This window comes from Scylla paramamosain, chromosome 14 (assembly GCF_035594125.1).
Source record: "Scylla paramamosain isolate STU-SP2022 chromosome 14, ASM3559412v1, whole genome shotgun sequence".
Lineage (NCBI taxonomy): Eukaryota > Metazoa > Arthropoda > Malacostraca > Decapoda > Portunidae > Scylla > Scylla paramamosain.
Window position 1 is genome coordinate 7,156,210 of NC_087164.1, and position 13,713 is coordinate 7,169,922.

Below are 13,713 nucleotides of genomic sequence, written 5' to 3' on the forward strand. Positions count from 1 at the left end.
TATATATATATATATATATATATATATGAGGCTTCGAACTTTTTTTTTCATGTATTTATATAAGAAGCAATATTTCTGTATTTGTTATTAAAATTATTTCATGGTGCATAGTTTGTGACAAAACTGTGCACTTATACCACTAAAAAGGAACTGTTCGCCTGTTCATCAACTCATCAGCTTCGTCGAAAAATGTGAGGCGAAGAAAGTTTAGGAATTTAACTGATTAATGGTCCTCACTGCACAGTAACTATGTAGCGGACACAAATCATGGATAAATGATCGTCAAACTAATCAAGTTAAACAAGCGTCATGACTTTAATTTCATATTGCCACTAGTTTACCGTACATAGAAGTTATCAACAAGCTGTGAGGTGTGAGGGGCTGGTGAAGTTCTATCTACATACTTCAAGTCGACAAAAGAGACTGAATATTACAGTACTTACAACTGCTTTAATTCCATGCCCTTAGGTAACGTCCCACACATGGAATGTTGACGTGCATATGAAACTTTTTGTGTTATATAAATCTTTGTGCTCTTTAAACACACACACACACACACACACACACACACACACTTATACACACACACACACAACGTTTGCTGAATGGTTTCGAAACAAAGAACTGAAGCGGGGCGACCCTCTCCAGCCTCAGTGCGGCAGTGATTGTTGTGTGGCGCACGCGTGTCTGATTCTTTCCTTTCTCGAACACATCATAAGAACAGAACTGGTCCGAAGTCTGTTTCCACCGGCGCAAGAGGTATGTTCTGTAGTTGAATAGTGTATATGGATTGTGTATAGATCAAGTGCTGTCAGGTAGCCTGGTGACACCGCCGGGCTGGGGAACCATGGAGTTGCCAGATCATCTTCCCAGACCTATTTTATTTCATTCGTTTTGCATTCTACAGGAGACCTGTGACTTTACTCCCGTCATTCTTAAGTACATTGAATGGTTCTCCAAAATGAGACACGACAACTGGTGAGTGGTTATAGACGAGTACACGGGAAATCTTCTTAGTTGGAAAAAAAAAATAAATGAATAGATAAAGATCGCATTTCATGAATTGTTAAGTATGACGCGTTCCATGATGAGGTTGAAACCCATCTGGTACTGCATAATACACACTATGTAGAGATGAAAAGCGTACATCAAACTCCCAGATCAGTAACTATAGTAAATCCAACGTTATGCTGAATGATATTGAATGAAATTAAATGAGCGTGTATTTCGTCCTACGGTGCTGACACATTTGGGAATCAAAATACAAACACTCCTGGATTCTTAGTTATCTTGTATTTAAGAAAGGAACAGCGCTTGACTTGTGTGCCAGAGGAAACAGCACTACCTGCCCAGCCAAACAAATTACAACATTAACGTTCCCTTGTGTTGTTACCCATTTGTCGCCATCGTATTATGACTACCCTATAATTGGCATCATTCTCTTTGATGAGTTTCCCCTTCACGTAATCTTGATGCTGATGATGCTAGTAAGATTATGGACAGTCTTTGTCAAAGTTTTACGCTAATTTCTTGCAAGAAAATTGGTGAGTCAAAAACTTCAAAGAAGAAAATGAAAAAAATAACAACTCGTCTTGTCTCGTTGGTGACGGTGAAGAGGCAAAGCAAGACGACAAGAGAACTTCAGTTACATAATTTATTTACGTGAAACAATCTTCTGCTGCGGGAATTAAGAAGGAATTTTCCCATGCATGTCGCTTATTACGCACTACGCGGTTAAAATATACGCGAGTGAATCCAAGATGAAGCAAGTAAAGGAACCTGCCTAGTGCCAGCAGATCCTTGGTGATAATGAAAAGGTAATTATATGGCCTGACTTATTCGCTAGAGATTTTTTCTGAAGAAAAAATGAACAAAAGACAAAGGCAGATTATTCCAGTTATCCAGTAATTACGTAGTAAAAAAATTTGATCAGATAATTTAGACCTTGTACTACTAATATACATAATTTTAATTGTATATCAACAATTACCAGATTTTAAAGATGATTATTAGCTAACAAGTTTTAGTGGTTAACGTAAAAATCTTAAGAATGGCAGACTTAAATGCCAATACACGAGAAGTCATTCCAGACGAAAGATAGTATATCCGTGTGTGCGTGTGCGTGCGTGCGTGCGTGCGCGTGCGCGCGCGCCAAGCAGTCACTCTGTCTGTTCTTGGGTCTTTTCTTTTTCTTTTTCTTTCTTTCTTTCTTTCTTTCTTTCTTTCCAAATCTGTTGGATGTGCTCAAACAAGAAATCTGATGTTTCCATTAAAATATAATGCCATCTAAAGGCACACAAACAATGTCATATAGATGAGTAACATGATACAAGTGACTACAAATGCGCAGGAAAGACTCCTCACGCTCGCCACTGTGACATTTTGCAGCTAGATGTGTTATCCCAGCCACTCCTCTCTAGCCTCTTTCCTATAATGGTCTGGTGGCTGTGCATAACAGTTTGTGTCCGCTCGGCCCTTGTTGGTGTGCCGTTATATTTACATTTCAGAGGGAACGCACCGTGAAGTATTTGTTGTTGCTTACCTCCCGATTTTCGTCTCTCCATTTTCCCATTTTCTCTTTCCACCCTTTTAGGTACCTTTAGTTCTTTGAGAGAGTACATATACGTTTTGTCTGGCCACCACTCTTGTGTCGTGATTGCTTTACCGGCGTGGCTCGGGAAGTCTACGCTATCAAGGATTCTTGCCTGCTGCTTGATTATCGACCTCCTTTGTTCTCTGAGCTTTGTTCCTGCTCTTGTATATCTCAGAGATTGTAGATGACTGTTACTATGATTGAGCGGCATAAGTAACCTGAGACTCGCGTTATATTAATATATTAATAGTGAGCATGTATGGAAATTAAATATACGAGTAATAGTCTCTTTTTAACAAGCATTTAAGACTCTTTTACCTGGGATGGAGACAGCTTGTAGAGTATCATACCGTAAAAAGTAACGAGCATGTCCACTAATGCTGTCCCTCGACAACAATAGATCTTGTAATCGCAGTTTACATAAAATGTAGTTTTGTGGTCATCGTAAACATCACCGTGGTGACGCAGAGTCCTCTGGTGTCAAATCACACTACACAGGGCTAAGTTTATTTTCTTGTCTAGTCACTGTAAGTCTGCTGTGTTGTGGACATCATGCTGGTGGATATAGTAAGTTCAATTCGAGAGCATTCTGCTGTGTACGGTTGAGAGATCGTAACGCTCCTGATGTGATGCCCTTTTTGCAGGTGGATGTTAGCTCTCTTCATTTGAGTACTGGTGTGGCGTACAGATAGATTGTTGACTTAACACGTTCTATTTCAAGTTTTCTTCCTTCCTTACTGTAAAAGAAAAAATAAGTCATCTACGACTGACGTTGCTTGTGAACCCCTAGTTTTAAAAATCAGAGTAAGGAAATTGATTAAGAAACACAAAACTCTCGTGACACTTTTGTTTATGTTAGCGAAGTGTCACGTCAGGAAATCCTCCGACGGAACATGAGCAACAGTGTTATGAGTATAACGGTGTGAGTTTTCAAGCTCTATATAATTTTTTTTTCCTTACAGGACAACATTTGTATTTCTAAGGTATCGATGATCATTATTTTGCATTGAAAACATGAAAACTAGATAGTTGATTGATGCACACAGTATGTAAACAATATCTTCGCAAAATCAAAGAATGTGAATGAGTGACACTTGACTCGAGATGATGAATTTCTCTGCAGGGGAACTTGAGGTTTGCCACCGTAGGAGTTGACTGAGAAAGATCGGGAATGGGATCTATAAGACATCGAAACACTTCATTTCATGCGTGCTAAAACTCCCTCGCCACACGTCAAGTGGTGTAATTTTTCATCTGCATAATATTGTTTATGAAATCATGATTAAAGAAAAATCGTTTGAAAAGTTTTTTTTTTTTTTTAGAAGTGTAAAACATCAATTTTACGTATGTTAGGGGATTGATGGTTTTTGTTGCTAAGAGGGATCCTATAGAGAGGTGATAACCGCCCTGGAAGCGAGGGATATGTACAACACACACACACACACACACACACACACACACACACACACACACACACACACACACACACACACAAATAGTGCGAAGTGAAAATATGTAATAAAGAAAAAATTAAAGGAGGGAGGTAGCGTGGAGAGAGCGCCATGGTGAGAGTTGAGTTGGGGAAGGCGAGAAAGGAACGTGAGTAGGGAAAAGATATAAGGTTTCCAAAAGAAACGTGCCGAAAAAAAAAAAAAAATGTTAGGGAAAGTTGTGTGAAAGAGGCAAGAAAGGCAGTGAAGGTAAAGAGGTCAAAAGAGGAGAGAGTGAAGGTTTATAGGGCATGTGTTTGGAGATTGGAGGGGCAACCAGCGAGAAGCGAGCGAGTGGTTCTACATGTATCAGACTGACGTGGAGAGCGAGGGTCTCAGGCTTCACTGAACTAACGATATACTTCATTTCTACTTGATCGCATCCAAGGTCGAGGCCGGAGGTCTAGTGAGCGGCAGGGAGAGATCACGTACTACTATTTTTTTTTTTTTTTTTTCATGGTTACCAAAGGGAGTAGGTTGGAATGTATTCTAAATTAAGTAGCAAAATATTTTGAAAGGAAATGGAGTGTGTCCCTGTTCTCTTTGAGTTTTAGGCCTGTTTACCCCCACCTGCTGCGCCTCATTTGTTCTCTCGAGGCTCCTATATATTTCTCTACCAAGCGACGGCCTCCACGTACTCGCGGGCAGACGCGCTCACACACGCACATGAAGGACGAAAAGAAAGAACCACACCTTTCACTTACAGTTTATAGCCAACTGTCTGCTATTAAAATTCAATTATTATAATGTTTACACTGGAAATTATATCGAAACACAGCTATTATGAATGTCCGATGTGTCCCACGCTTACTGCAAGTAAATTAATACAACGTGTATCAAAATTATATTCTTGGAAGTAGACAGCAGCACGTATGTATATTTCCGATAAGTTTTGGGATGGAAGGAGACCTGGGCGTTGTGTGTTGGGTGTTAAAGGAGAGCAGACCGATGATGGCTGCGGCGGGACTCCATCGATATTTATCTCCGATCGACGCGGAACGATGATGTGCTTTCGGGGAGGGGAGCGGTACGCTTGAGAGACGAGAGACATCAGCGCAGGAAGAGGAAGGGTTCGTAACGAGGACGGAGATGAAAGGAAGAGGGAAAGACAGGTAGACGTACGAAGCAGCGAAGGAAGAGGCGGCGGCTATCATTGCTGTGGAGGAAGGTGCAAGTGTCATGAACTCGAACCAAGAGAGTGAAGGACATGGTTCATTATTACTATATGTGTGTGTGTGTGTGTGTGTGTGTGTGTGTGTGTGTGTGTGTATGTGTATGTGTGTGCGTGTGCGTGTGTGTGTGTGTACAATAATTTGTTGACGTCTAGGAACATGTATGATAGAATTCTAATGAATGGGTGCAGAATATCATCCAGAACAAAAGTCAGTCTCTGTCAACAGCTTCGAGTAAAAAGTGGATAAAATGGTGATAGGTTGTGTAGATCGGATCTTTATTCCAAAGATGGCAACTGAAAGATATAAGAATAACATAGGAATGCAGTGAGCACTGGTATGGATGTCAAGAAAGTTCATAGTGAAAGTCACCGACAACCTTAGTAAGAAGTAAAGTTACGTGAAAAGTTGTCAAAAGAAGTAAAAAAGTAAATTAATAGGTGGCCCGAAATTATTTTCTACAGATGTTAATACAGGTGTTATAACAAAACGAGAAGTGAGCTGGTGATAGCTTGATAATATAGTTATGAGGTGTGGGGCAAGTGCATATAAAGTCGCCGTGGCCACCAAGCGAGATAGCAAACCAACTAAACAATTAAGCAAAAGTGGGGTGCAGTGGAATTGGAAATACAGTATATAATTCAGAGAGGAAATGAAACTTTGCGAATGACAACGAGTTGGCTGCAGAGAATGAACAATTCAAATATCTAAAAGTCGGTAAATGAGCGCAAGAGCTTTTTTCAGAGACGGAGGCTGAAATTATGTAAGCTGAGAATATACTCGTGAGAGAGAGAGAGAGAGAGAGAGAGAGAGAGAGAGAGAGAGAGAGAGAGAGAGAGAGAGAGAGAGAGAGACTAACGAGTAAGATCTGTTATAAGGGACCTGAGATTAGCGTAAACAAATACGTACGTAACAAAATTGGATGAGCACATCACGGTTCGATCGTGTAGGAGCATGTAAAAACAGAAAGACATACACTTGAAAGCTTGTCAGTTGAAGAAAAGAATGGATTTTTAGAGTATGAGGAAAAGTAAGAAAAGTAAGAATAGAAGTAGAGGGCTTTTCTTGACACCATATTTATGCAATAATAGTAAATCAGGTAGAAATGAGGCAGCGGGGCGGAGTTATCGGTGAGGTAAACAAAATAGTGATGAAAAGTAGTGTATGATAAATTGCTTGTTAAGACTGGTATGTGAGAAGGAATGAACTTTGTAATGTAGTAAACTAAGAATGTTGATCAGCTTCAGGGCATGAGTAAAACCAGGTGGTAGTAAGGATGTACGCTTACAGTAGTAAATAGAGTAGATACTATAGACGTACAAGGAAGGGGCTCTATGAAATGGAAGGACAAAATATTGAAGGTCTTAGAAAGAGGCTGAAAACAAGACAGTGAGAAAAATGGAATGTACGGAGATGGAGGGGAAGTAGTAGAAACTTATCTGTTAGTAATGATTCCCACGCACAGGATTACTAGCGATCGATATATGCGCGTGAGCATAACTTTAACTCCGGCAAACTTTGAAGTGTTCACATTCCGAAAACATACACATCACACGCACATTCATGTTAATCAAATGTTTCAGCAGTCAATGTTAGTGAAACAAAAGTTAGAGGCTTAGAAAATATAAAAGTGAAAAAATACTGATGTGTCTCTCTTTTCCTGTTCAGTATATTCATTCGCAATGTCTGGCAGATATTTGCGCAGATGAGGAGACGGAAATAACTCGTGTATATTAAAGGTGCTGCAGTTATTATGTGCTTTGAAGAAACTAGACAAATGGTCAGTCCATGTTGCACTGGCATTAGGAAATGGTTAGATTTGTAAATAAAGACGAAATATTATGATGATATTCTTTTGACGGCACAGACTCGTGGAACGTAAGTAGCAAATTACGAAAACAATTATTAAATGAAAAAGGAATCATGATATGTACAAATGCTACCTGAGTCTGTAAGTAGCTAATCACATTGTAAAAGAAAGTAATACTAAAAGGGGAAAAAATGTAATGAAGAACAGATCCTGAGCTAAGATGGGATTTTATATATATATATATATATATATATATATATATATATATATATATATATATATATATATATATATATATATATATATATATATATATATATATATATATATATATATATATATATATATATATATATATATATAACTCAGGAGTTTTCTCCTGAGTAATTTCTTTTTCCGTGTTATATGTGTGTATATACGTACATACATGCATACATAATTGGTACTTCAGAAACAGGCTTATGGCACAGTAAGTTCATGTAGTGAGTTAACGGCATTTCTGAACAAAGAAGGATTACAAAGTGTGGACGAGTCAGCTTCACTGTAACCATGCGTGACCCCAAAACAAAACACCCTCGCACGTGTTGTGCAGTGAGTATTCTTCACCATATATGCTTAATTTAGCTGTTCCATGGGGAGCCGCTATTGATAAGATTATCCTTTTTTTTCTTTTGACTGCCATAAATATCTTATTTCGTGATATGTGGAATGATATGTCCATTATTTTATACATTTCTAAAGCAGTATGGAATTGCATATTGCCGACTCGAGAAAGGATTCCGGAGCTTGCCACGAGTACGAATCCCTGGTAGTGAAGGTTAAAAGTAGAAGATCCCAAGTAATATTGAAGTTGAGCTTGGCGTGGATCGGACCTCATCTGCACCATGTTGTGCAGTATTGGTGCCCATGTTACAAGAAACATGTAGGTCTGTTAGCAAAGAAGAGGCTGACCAAAAGAAAAAATGGATGGGAAAACAATCCTTACGAGAGGAGATTAAAGGTTATAAATTTTAATTTGTTAGAGAGACATAGGATGTCTAATATAGGTGGCCTGAAGGTGATATCAGCGCAATCTGTAGCGTTAGTAATCAGGGTAGGACTATAAGTAACAGACTTAACCTTAGTTGAAGTAATTTCAAAATGAGACTGGAAGAAATCAGTTCACAGATAGGATGGTAGATAACTGGAACACTCAGTAATTAGTTAATCCAGAGTCAAGAGAGAGCTTTAAAAAAATTTATATGAATTTATGAATAATGATGTTAATACAGGAACTGCCGCCTGTAGGCATACTGGCTTCTTGCATTTTCCTTTATATTATATATATATATATATATATATATATATATAGAGAGAGAGAGAGAGAGAGAGAGAGAGAGAGAGAGAGAGAGAGAGAGAGAGAGAGAGAGAGAGAGAGAGAGAGAGATAGATAGATAGATAGACTGATTGACTGATAGGCAGACGCATAACGATATATAAACAAATATATAATCGTACAAAAACAGACAAAAAAAAGACAAATATATAAAATAAGTAATTAACACAAATACTTAATTGCACAAAGACGGATGATCAAGTGCATATGTTAATGAGTAGAATCAACGTATCATTAAAGTTATACATTTATTATTGAACCTGCAGGAAATGCGTCACACCAAGGCAGCGGCAGACACACTTAACTTGTAGCAGACTCTACCGCTATGGTTGCCAAACACCGATAAATGAATATTCATGCTTGAGAGTATTTGAAGAGTAGGAGTGGAAGGAAATTAAAGTGGTTGAGGTGGTAAGAGGAGTGTGAATGCATTTCTTAAAAAAAAAATCCAAGGCAATAAGCAGGAGAAAGGACTCCCAGTCTTCTCCACTCATCTCTTTTGATTGCTTGCACGTTCCAAGCCACTCCATCCAGCTAAACTTAGCTCTCCATTGAAAGTCCATCTTGTCTTTTCTTTTGGGTGTGGGAGAGAGAGAGGAGAGGATCATCTCCGGGTTGCCATTCTGTCACTAAATGTCCATCCTGTTAAGCGCATGATATGTCTTATTCATGTCCACTATTTCTTTTGTTGTAGCCAAGATGAATTCAACTTTGGCTTGTGTCCTAATCGATCATGTTCTGTTCTTATTTTTACATGTTATGCCAAACATTATTCTGTGGTACAATTCACACCTCTTTGTTAATTCTTACTTGCTTTCAGATGGAAGAGTATGTTCTCATTTTTATTTCATTATCCCTCTCTCTGTGTGTGTGTGTGTGTGTGTGTGTGCGGATAGTAGTGGGTGGATGTTGCTGTATGTCGCTTTCGGTTCTCATCGTGATTCTGGGAAAAAAAATCATGATAAAGAGTAATACTTCTGCGTGATGTCTATGTTATACATGTACGTATATATACATAAGCATGTTTGTATATATGTATGTATAATGCATATAAATAATCTATTTAATAAATGGTTGTGTATAGGTAGCTTAGTATATACAAAGATACATAGCGAGTATAGGTAAAAAAAAAAAAGCATGCGTACATACACACATAAAATATGGAGAAAATATTTTCACTGATTGAGTATTTATATTAGGAAGAGAGCTCGGTCCGTCTTCGTCTTGAGTTTTTATAGCCATGCGGCACAGTTTGAGATCACAAACGGTTTTTATGATCAATAACTCCCTTCGAAATGCACTGAAGTTTAAAAATGTCCAACTCTTTCAAAAGTTAAGAGCAAAATACTGCAATATTATTCAAGAAGCAGAGGAAGGAAGATCGTGACTACAAGGAGTTTAATAAAATCTCCTTTCGTGACTGGTGTGGGAACGAGCCTTCATACGACGTCATTCTAGTCCCTGAGCTTCCTATGATTATTACTCACTGAGCAGCACAATCTCTCACCACAGTTAACCTCATTATTTTACTCACTCATTATCGTCATCATAAGCCACACCATTAACAAACTTTTCTATAACTGAAAAAATGCACACAATACTTAATGTACTATTAAGATCTGTGTATAAAATTGTCTTCTTCCCTTGTTGACATAGTGAGTAACATTAGACAGACAATATACATATATAAACAACGCACAGGTAGATAGACAAAACATACATACAAATAGATAGACAAACCGACAGACATGTCTAAATACAGACAAGCCTCATGAGTACCTCAAACATTATGTACTTGATATGTTGTCTGATGCCTCTGGTTCTTAATCACAATCATATCACAGGAAATATCGTAGCTAAGTCGTCTTCCATTGACAAGTCTTATTAAGCCTCTAGAAACTTACCGGCAGTCATGTACCAACATGAAAAGGTGCTCATTAGAAACTATTTCTCCTCCTTTTGCCCATGGTAAAAAAAAAAAAAAAAAAATTGCTGATTCTTTGAGTCCCATTAGAGCATGTCTATAAGCAACTAATGCGGCTGTCGCCTTTCATGATTTTTTTTTTTAGATTTCTCAACAAAATGGAATATTATAATTGGCTCGAAATCTCAGTCGGTGCCTCGAGCGGTTCCTTCACAGTGGAAGAATGGTACAGTCCTTCCTCGCTGAAATTCTGTTTCAAATTATTCGAGCAGATTTTCGTCAGTGGCAATAAACGATGAGGCTCTAATTGAGATTGTAGCAGTAAATATCGATGTCTGGTATATCTGGTGGATGTTTGCTACTTTTCCTGCTTAATACTTATGATACAGTTTACTTCAGAGATACTTTTTTCTTAACGATATTAATTGGTTCATTCACTGATTATATTTATTGGTCTTTTCATACAGAGCAAGTATAAAAAAAAAAAAAGTAAATAAAATACTCGTACACAAGTGTCCTGGTTCAACTAGCCGAAGCTCTTATATAAACTTTGAGCTTAAAGTTATTAAAATGTGTGCTATGGTAGCGAAATGGAGGCCACAGCATCACAAACTATAAAAGTAGTAATAATGTTTAAATAAGGACACTAAGAAAGATATCACTCACGATGACAATGAAATGAAGTGATAATAAAAATTACGACACAATAATTCAATGTAATATGAAATTATTGATAATAATAATAGTAATAACAACAATAATAATAATAATAATAATAATAATAACAATAATAATAATAATAATAATAATAACAATAATAGCAATAATAAATAGCAATAATAATAATAATGGTAATAATAATAATAATAATTATTATTATTATTATTATTATTATTATTATTATTATTATGATTATTATAGCAATAATAACAACAACAACAACAACAACAACAACAACAACAACAACAACAACTATTATTATAATAATAATAATAATAATAATATTATTGAAACAGTAACAAATTACGCAAAACCAAAATTGAATTAATTGAATTAAAAAAAAAAAAAACTTCACCATTTTCATTTAATTTAAAGTCTTGTTCCTAAGGTCTTGAGGGACAGCACAGTTCCGTTGTTGTGTGTTGAAGGATCTACAGAATGGCAGCACGAGGTTTTCTGTCTGTCTAGTTTGGATGTTCTGTGGCATACGCTGGTATTTTACTTTAGTATTTAGACAGCTCAATGCCCTGTACACAAAAAAGAGTTGTTTAGTATGTTAAAATGTCCTCCAACTTCAAAAGCTTCGTTTTACATAATTTGGTCTTGCATGATCATATTTACTACAATTTGATATGTAAAGATGTTTTGCTTTTCTGATACATGAATAAACGAACTTATGTTTTATAAGCCCAGTCCTAAATTGCACAACTCTATAAAGAGTGAGGATAAACTAAAGACAGGTAGATGTATTTTAACTTGTCAGTACCACAGTCTTTAATGTATAAAACAACACCTAATATTTCATCATATATATATATATATATATATATATATATATATATATATATATATATATATATATATATATATATATATATATATATATATATATATATATATATATATATATATATATATATATATATATATATATATATATATATATATATATGTGTGTGTGTGTGTGTGTGTTATTTCCATATAAGTTTGCTGTCTATTGTCGTTCCTAAAAAATCATGAAAATCATGTTATGAACTTGTTTAATTATGAGGTTACCTATTTTAATATTAATGTCATGTGTCATTAGTGAGTGTCATCATATAGCTTGTTTTTCCTTTATTTAAGGTTACATTTGGTTGCATTTTAGCCAATCAATAACATTTAACATTTCATCATTCGTAGTATTTTGTATTGTGAGCTGATCTTTACCCTGAAGGAAAATGTTCGTGTCGTCTGCATAAAGAATAAAGTTCATTTTTTTCAGTACACTACGTTATATCGTAAATAAACATAAAAAAGCGACAATCGTTCTAAAATTGATCTGTGAAGTACTCTATTACTAATAGTCTTGAAAGTCGAAGCGGCACCATTTACAACGGTATATTATTTCCTAGCGCCAAGATAACTGTCGAACATTTTATAAACAGGGCCCTTTTTCTAATAATAATGTGTGATTAATCGTATCAAATGCTTTAAAATTAGATAGATGGCAAAAAAAAAAAAATTGTTGTCTATGGCATTACACACGAGAAATTCATCTTAAAGCGATATAAGTAGCCCGTGAGAGGTATTCGATGGGGATCCAATATTATTTGGAGGACACTTAAGGAAACGCAAGTTACGACACTTCACGAATTAGGCCAAGAAGTTCAGATAAGTATTCGACGCAGATCAAACCTCTAGCAGGACACTCACGAGAAACGCGAGTTCCGGCACCTTCCCAGTCAGGGCAAAATGCTCATTAATGTTCGTGTGGATTTTGGTCGGCCTTGACCATTGCTATTACTAATAATTGCAGGCGTACAACACTGAAGAAAAATGGTTACTTACAAGAGTTGTTAACACTTATCCTGAACAATGAGACATGGCTTACTATCCTACATAAAAAGTCTGTCTTACTGTAGAGCATCAAAAAATTGTGGCAGGTGGTCACGCTAGAACTCCATGTAGGTGTTTGTATTTAAGTTTTCATTTGGCTGGGCAATTGAAAACCCTGTCCATAATATCCAATACCACGTCACCATAAGAGTGTCAGGATTTTTTTTTTTTCTTCTTCCTTGTGTAGCGAGGATTAAGCTGGTCATGCTACCGCTCTTACGATACACATTCGCACCTCTATTCCCAGCCAGAGGAAAAAAATAGCCTCATCTTGCCTTTGGACTCATTGTCACATGTTTTCTCAAGCTAAATATTTGCGGCAGGAAGTGTTGCACTGTCCTCTTGCACACCCCATAGCCAGCAGTCTTCTCTTTTGTATAATGCTTGACTATTGTAGAAATGTGAATTATTGACTGTTACAGTAGGAAATTAATTCAACTGTACCATCAGATATACGGTATCGCTTTCAGCCAGCATTGATACAAACACAGGAAGCTGTAAGTGTTAGTGACCTAGGCTGAGATACGTTAGCAAGGCTGTAATAATTAATTCCTCAATCATTACAGTTATATTGGAAATAATACATATATCTTGTCTATCATTCAATTAGAAAAATAAACCACTTGATGTACATGTATAGTGGTGTGTACGTAAAAGAATGGAAACAGCGGGATGACTCCCACGAGGCAGCCACTGCGACAAGTGGCGATATGCTTTGAGGTAAGAAAGGCTTCGGTTGCCGTTGTCGTGA

General features: G+C 36.7%; 1 long non-coding RNA gene across 2 annotated transcripts in view; it reads left to right on the forward strand.

Annotated features, from left to right (window-relative positions):
• The first annotated feature begins 646 nt into the window (after window positions 1-646).
• The window catches only part of LOC135106804 (uncharacterized), a 77,811-nt gene continuing 64,744 nt past the window's right edge, over window positions 647-13,713 (forward strand). For both annotated transcript variants that reach the window (XR_010271469.1, XR_010271470.1), the window contains exon 1: window positions 647-759. This is a non-coding gene — a long non-coding RNA (uncharacterized LOC135106804). The remainder of the gene's footprint in view (window positions 760-13,713) is intronic.